This window comes from Lathyrus oleraceus, chromosome 2, assembly GCF_024323335.1.
Source record: "Lathyrus oleraceus cultivar Zhongwan6 chromosome 2, CAAS_Psat_ZW6_1.0, whole genome shotgun sequence".
NCBI classification, from domain to species: domain Eukaryota; kingdom Viridiplantae; phylum Streptophyta; class Magnoliopsida; order Fabales; family Fabaceae; genus Lathyrus; species Lathyrus oleraceus.
The window spans coordinates 80,838,658-80,845,054 of NC_066580.1; the positions used below are offsets into that span (position 1 = coordinate 80,838,658).

General features: G+C 41.1%; 1 non-coding gene across 1 annotated transcript; it reads right to left on the reverse strand.

Moving 5' to 3' along the window:
* Positions 1–5,373: 5,373 nt before the first annotated feature.
* On the reverse strand, positions 5,374–5,480 carry LOC127124220 (small nucleolar RNA R71). Its single transcript, XR_007803842.1, has one exon. It is a non-coding gene; the product is annotated as a small nucleolar RNA R71 (small nucleolar RNA).
* Between the last annotated feature and the right edge of the window lie 917 nt (positions 5,481–6,397).

The window sequence follows — 6,397 nt, forward strand, 5'->3', positions numbered from 1 at the left end:
TTTAATATTTTTTAATTAGATAATCAAAATAAAATTGAAATGAAAATATGAATAATCCTATTTATTTTCTTGTGAATGTGTTAAAAAATATATAAATAAAAGGACTCAAAATGAATAAAAGATGTGCACAAAAATGTTCGAAAATTTAAAATAAATGCACCAAAATGATCAATATGAAATAAACTTATTGAAAAAATACAATGTTTCTTTTAATTTTGAAATAAATTTTGACCGGTTAAACAGGCTTGAGCTGATCAGAATGGTGGCCAAGAAAATTAGCTGAAAAATAAATCGAGCATACCGGATCAAACTACGCGAAACGTAGATTAATAAAATTGATGTCTAGAAGCTTGATTTTAAAATTTTTCATTCACTGATTTGACGCACATCCGTTGATTAATTCAATCGGTTTGTCTGTAATTTCCAAAAAATTATTTCGACTGATATTTTAGGCACTATGCGGTATGGAATGCATGGTATGATATGTAGACGTGCAATAGCTATGATTAATGTGTTGAATTAGCGATTCAGGGTCAAAATTGGGGTATGACACTCTCCATTAGCTATTTCCCGAGTAGAGATGTTCAGAAGTTCTGGAGTGACATTACATGTGGAGGTAGCCCTGACCCTTCCACCCAAATCTCTAACAAGATCCGTAATCCTGCTTTCAGATATTTTCAGATGATTATTGCTCACACCTTCCTGGGGAAGAGTGACACTGATACACACATAAGTGCTGAAGAGATTTTCTTCATGTACTGTACCACTCAGTCATGCCCAGTAGCTTGCAGAGATTTTCTGATCGAGAGTCTCTATCTTAATGCTCGCTCCGCTGTGAGTCATATACATGTTGGAAGCTCGGGAACCCATATAGCCTCCGCCCTAGGACTTGATAGAAGGCTATTTCACCTAACATCTTACTGCAGTTATCTTTTGATGGATATTGACTTCTGTCTGGACTGTGGCCTCATGAGGAGATCTTCTTTCCACCCAGATCAATACAGGCTCTTGATCGAGGGTGAGACTATCCACTACTTTACTTTACCAGACCCTCAGGTAACTTGTGTTTATAATCAGGCCAATTGGGCCTATGCCATAGAAAGCTAAGGCGAGACGGTAGATGAGCAGAGAATCCCACCTGAAGTAGAGCATCATCCAACACCTACCAGAATCAAATTCCTCACCAATAATCCAAATCTTCAGAGTCCAAGCATGCATTCTGAGCTTGTTAACCCAAGCGCCTCGTAAGAAAAGGATCAAAGTCATTAACCGGCTACTTCACTAAGTGCGTGTGAAGGCAAAGGGCTTAATGTGATTGCGCTAGAATGAAATCGGGTGAAATAGGAACGAGAAACACTAGGTTGAGCTATAATAGCATGATTCGAACTGGCTTGTACAAAGGAGAGATCTACGTTAATGCTTATTTCCTGTGTCGTCACTGTATCTTTAGTGTTTTACTTGAGTATCTGTCATCTTAAAAAAGTACCTAGCAACTACGTCCGAATTGGAAATGTATTCGCGTTTAACTAGTGTTTTCAAATTTTATTTGCTTAAGGACAAGCAAAGATTCAAGTTTAAGGGAGTTTGATAACGCGAAAATACATCGTATATTTGCCTTGATTTACACTCAAAAATCGTAACATTTTCATTTATATTCTGATCATCCTACAAGTGTTCGAGTTATTTTTGCATGTATTTCAATCCCCATGCTTAAATGAGCAAAGTATAGAAAAGGAAGGAAAAGAAGTAGAAACAGAAGAGAAAGCAACAGAAAAAAACAGAAAAACAGAGAATACAAACTTTGTGGATGTGACGACCGTCACAAAGCATGTCACGACCGGCACGCCCAGCTTGTGACGACCGTCACAGTCCCATCACGAACGTCACACGGCCAAAATCAGCGTTTTGAAACAGTCAACATAAGTGATCCAATAGGCCTAAATTCTCGTTGGTCAGCCACTTGCCCGTGATTTCCTCACTCAACCAAGTCATCCTTCTTTCTCTCAACTGTCAAGACCTAATGGGGGATATAAAAAGACGGAAGTTGGAAACCTACGGGGACGCTTAATTTTTCTCTTGGAATCCAACTTTGAAGACCTTTTTCTCTCTGCATTTTTTCACAGCAATTCTATTTTCTCTTTTACTTTTCTTCTGCAACATTAATTCTCTTTTACCGTTCAGAGCTTTGATTTTCCCCTTTTCCTCTCCGCCTTTCATTTAGCCAAAGTAGTAGTTTCCTACAATGGGAAACTACTACAATTTATTTAATTTAGTTTAAGCCATTATTTCGAAGAGGCAGAATCCTACCGACCTGTGGAGGACAGCTCAAGTACTTCAAGATTCGGCGTATTCTATTAACCCAATTTCCTGGTTTTAATCAATTGTTATTGCTTTATTATTATTGTAATCATGTCTGTTTTATCGTTGATCTGTTTATGTTCGTCTGTGTTTGCATTGTTTAACTTGTCCGGCTAAACTACCGGTATCGGTATGTAACAATTTAATTAGACGGGATTTAATAATAATCGGTGTAAAACTTCTTTCCTCAAACAATCTTTTTGGCCATGGTTTTTAATTAAAATTTAAATAACTTTGTCACAAGAGTGAGAAGCTATTTAAAACGATTTTGTCACGAGAGTGGGAAATTAACTAAGGTGAGAACCAACAATCGCGAGAGCGTGAGGGTCGAACTGGATAGTAAAAACTAGGCATTGATTTTAAAAACAGCGAGAGAACTTTAAAAGCATACTGATATCCCTGACGATTAAAATTATACACCAGTTACATATAGATAGTAAAAACTAGGCATTAATTTAAATTATACACCAGTTACTTATCGAATCCCTGATGATTAATGCGTTGCATACTGATATCCTTCTATTAATATTTTCTTAAAACTTAACTTCCCTTAGATTAAATTTCTTCAACCAAACTTCTAAAAATCATTCCCTTAGCTAAACATAGTAATGTCGGTAGCATTAGTTTGACCATCGGTCCCTGTGGGTTCGATATCTTTTAAATCTAAAACGACTGGACTGTGCACTTGAAGTCAAGTACCCGATAGACTATATTCTATATACAGTCACGAGACGTATCAATTTTTTGGCGCCGTTGCAGACGACCATTACACAACCGTTATGTGTGACGACCGTAACCCCCCTATGACGACCGTCACGGATCTAGAGGGCGCGCCTATAAAAACAGGCGCACTTCCTCTCTTCTTCCTCATCAGATCATCCTACTTTCCTTAACCTTCCCACTCACACCATTCTTTTCTCCATTAACCCTTTCTTCATAACCTTTTAAGCAAGAAACCTGTGAGTACCTTATAACTCACGAAATCCATCTTTCCCACCAAAACCTACATTTTCATAAACGACACTAATGGCCCGTCAAGAGAGAGCTGCTCCCGACCTCTCAAACATCGTATTCAAAAATGGAGAAGCCGACGAGCGACAGAGAGACAACTACCTCAGGTTCTATCAACGTTCAGTCCAAGCTACGAGGTATGATGATAACGAATGTCTGACGGAGCTGGGACTTTCAGAGGGTGTGGAATGGATGCTGAACAACTCCAGTTTGACGAAGCTTTGCACCAACCCGCAACCAACTTACGAGGCACTGACCTTGGAATTCCTGTGTTCTTTCTCCTACATTACCTCTTCTGGCGCAACTCGGTTTCTCACCGGAGTCGCCACATTTAGAATGTTCGGTACCGAGTATTCCCTGAACCAAAATCAAATAGCGCGAATGCTTGGGTACCGACATGGAGAGGGAGTTCACTGTTGTATCCCTGACGGATGGTCAGAAATAGCTTTTGGAGTGTGGCATAGCCTTACCAACATGAACGTCGCAAGCTGGGATGCGCTCAATGCAACTTACATCCACAACCCAACTATAAGATATTTCCACCGAGTCCTAGGGCACACGGTTTTCAGAAGAGTCAACAATCACAAGATCAACTCTAAGGAGCTCTTCTTTCTTCACTACGTGTTCACCCCGATCGTGTTCATTGCCACCCCATTCCTATTGGCCAACCTACAAGTTGCATGCATGAGAGGCAGTCAGGCGTTCTGTTTTGGAGGAATCATCACCTCCATAGCACTAGGTCTGAATCTGGGGGATAGGCTCGCCGACTTACCCGCCTTGCCAGCCGAGTTCCTCAACATCAACTATTGTCGTTCCTCACACCTCTCAAGGCCAGAGACGATGGGAAGTACCATCCTGTGGTTAGAAACAAGATAGTTCGAAGCATCATCATGCCCAACAAGAACCGTACAGATCCGAAGAATATGGTGAATTGGATTTTTGATCTGAACTCCCCTAAGCCAAATGAAGGAGATCCTAATAATGGAGTAGATGAAGTCGAAGTAGAACTTGACCGAGAAATGCCACAACCACCTCCTAAGTACGCTACAGAGACATCTTCCCAAGGCCAGCAAAGAAATGAGCGACGACCCGCCACCATGGAGGACATTTACGCTGAGATGTTGCGACACAACCAGAGGATGGAGGAGTGCCAGACAAAAATGGCAAACAATCCAGCAGATACAGAGGGATCAACACGACTATGCAAACTAGCACAACCAGGGGATGGCAGAGCTTTCCAAAGAGATGAGTGCCCTGACACATCATGTTGATGCCATCTAGGAGTACACTCAGCATGTGGGGTTGGATCCTACCCAGCAAGGAAGAAGTGAGCATGCATGAGTAAGAGCCAGAGCGCGCAGAGGCCAACATCGTGACGACGAGTAGTGATCTTCGTGTTTCTTCCCTTTTTCTTTATATTGTATCATTGAGGATAATGCTTTGTTAAGATGTGGGAGGAAGTCCTTATCTTTCCTTTACTTGTTTCTATTTTTAGCACCACCGATCCTTGAATTAGAGCATTTCTTATATTTAAGACGCCGAATACTAGAGTACCAACAAAGGTACAATATTCCCGATATCTTCTTTCCTACTGTTGAACCAGTTGAAAAACCAACCATGGCTGCAGTAGATCCACAAGATCGTCCTCTTAAGTTCTACGCTACCCCGTCCTAACAAGAACCTCAGAGCAGCATTGTTGCCCCTGCTATCAATTGAAACGATTTCGAGCTGAAACCCTCATTATTATCAGCCGTCCAATAACATCAATTTGCTGGAAATCCTACGGGCGACCCTAATGAACATTTGACCAAGTTTGTGCAGTACGCAGACACTGTGAAGGCGAATGGTGTATCTCAAGATGCGATAAGACTACTCCTCTTTCCTTTCTCACTAAGAGACAGAGCTTGGGCTTGGTTGCAATCCTTGCCATCCAACTCAGTTACAACATGGGAAGAACTGAAGAACGTTTTCTTATCCCGATATTTTCCGCCAAGCAAAACTACTATGCTGAGAGCTCAAATCAACGGATTTCGATAAAAAGATGTAGAATCTCTCTACGACGCGTGGGAGAGATACAAAGACATGATGAGGATATGTCCACATCACGGTCTCGAAGAGTGGGTGATCATTCACACATTTTATAATGGGCTTCTATATAACACAAGATTGACAGTAGACGTTGTCGCAGGCGGTGCACTTATGGACAAGCCATACAACGAAGCCTATTAACTCATTCAAAATATGGCCCAAAACCATTGCCAATGGGGAGGTGAAAGAACTCCAGTAGAAAAGTCCCAAACAAAAAGTGGAATAAACGAAATCAGTAGCCTTGACCACGTCCATGCAAAAGTAAATGCCCTTGTTCAAAAGTTAGACAACTTGACCATATCACCCGCAACCACCGTGGCTGCCGTGACTCCAATTTATGAGTTATGTGGAACTCCTGGATACACTGCACCAGAATATCAAATATTAGCAGGAGTCCCAACTGATCAAGTGAATTACGCACAAGGAAATCCTTATTCGAATACCTACAACCCAGGTTGGAAAAATCATCCTAACTTTTCGTATAAGAATAACAATGCCCTGTATGCACCTGGCCAAGCACCCGCTGTTCTGCCTGGATATCAAAAGCCAACTAATAATGCTCCTAACATGCCTAGGAAGTCCAACCTTGAACTAATGATGGAAAGCTTCATATCTACCCAAGCTCAGACAAACAAAGACTTCTTGAACCAAAACATACATACTAGCGAGCAACTTAAACAACTAGCGAGCAAAGTAGACGCCTTAGCCACCCACAACAAAATGCTTGAAACACAAATTTCACAAGTGGCTCAATAACAAGCATCTACTGCCACTCCCACTGGCACATTTCTTGGACAGCCGCAACCTAATCCAAAAGGACATCCAAATGACGTTATACTGAGGAGTGGAAAAGAAATAGACGGACCCGTAGATCCAAGACTCCAAAATCCTTCCATTTACCAAAAACCAGACAAAACTACAACTAAGGAGATAAGTGAAC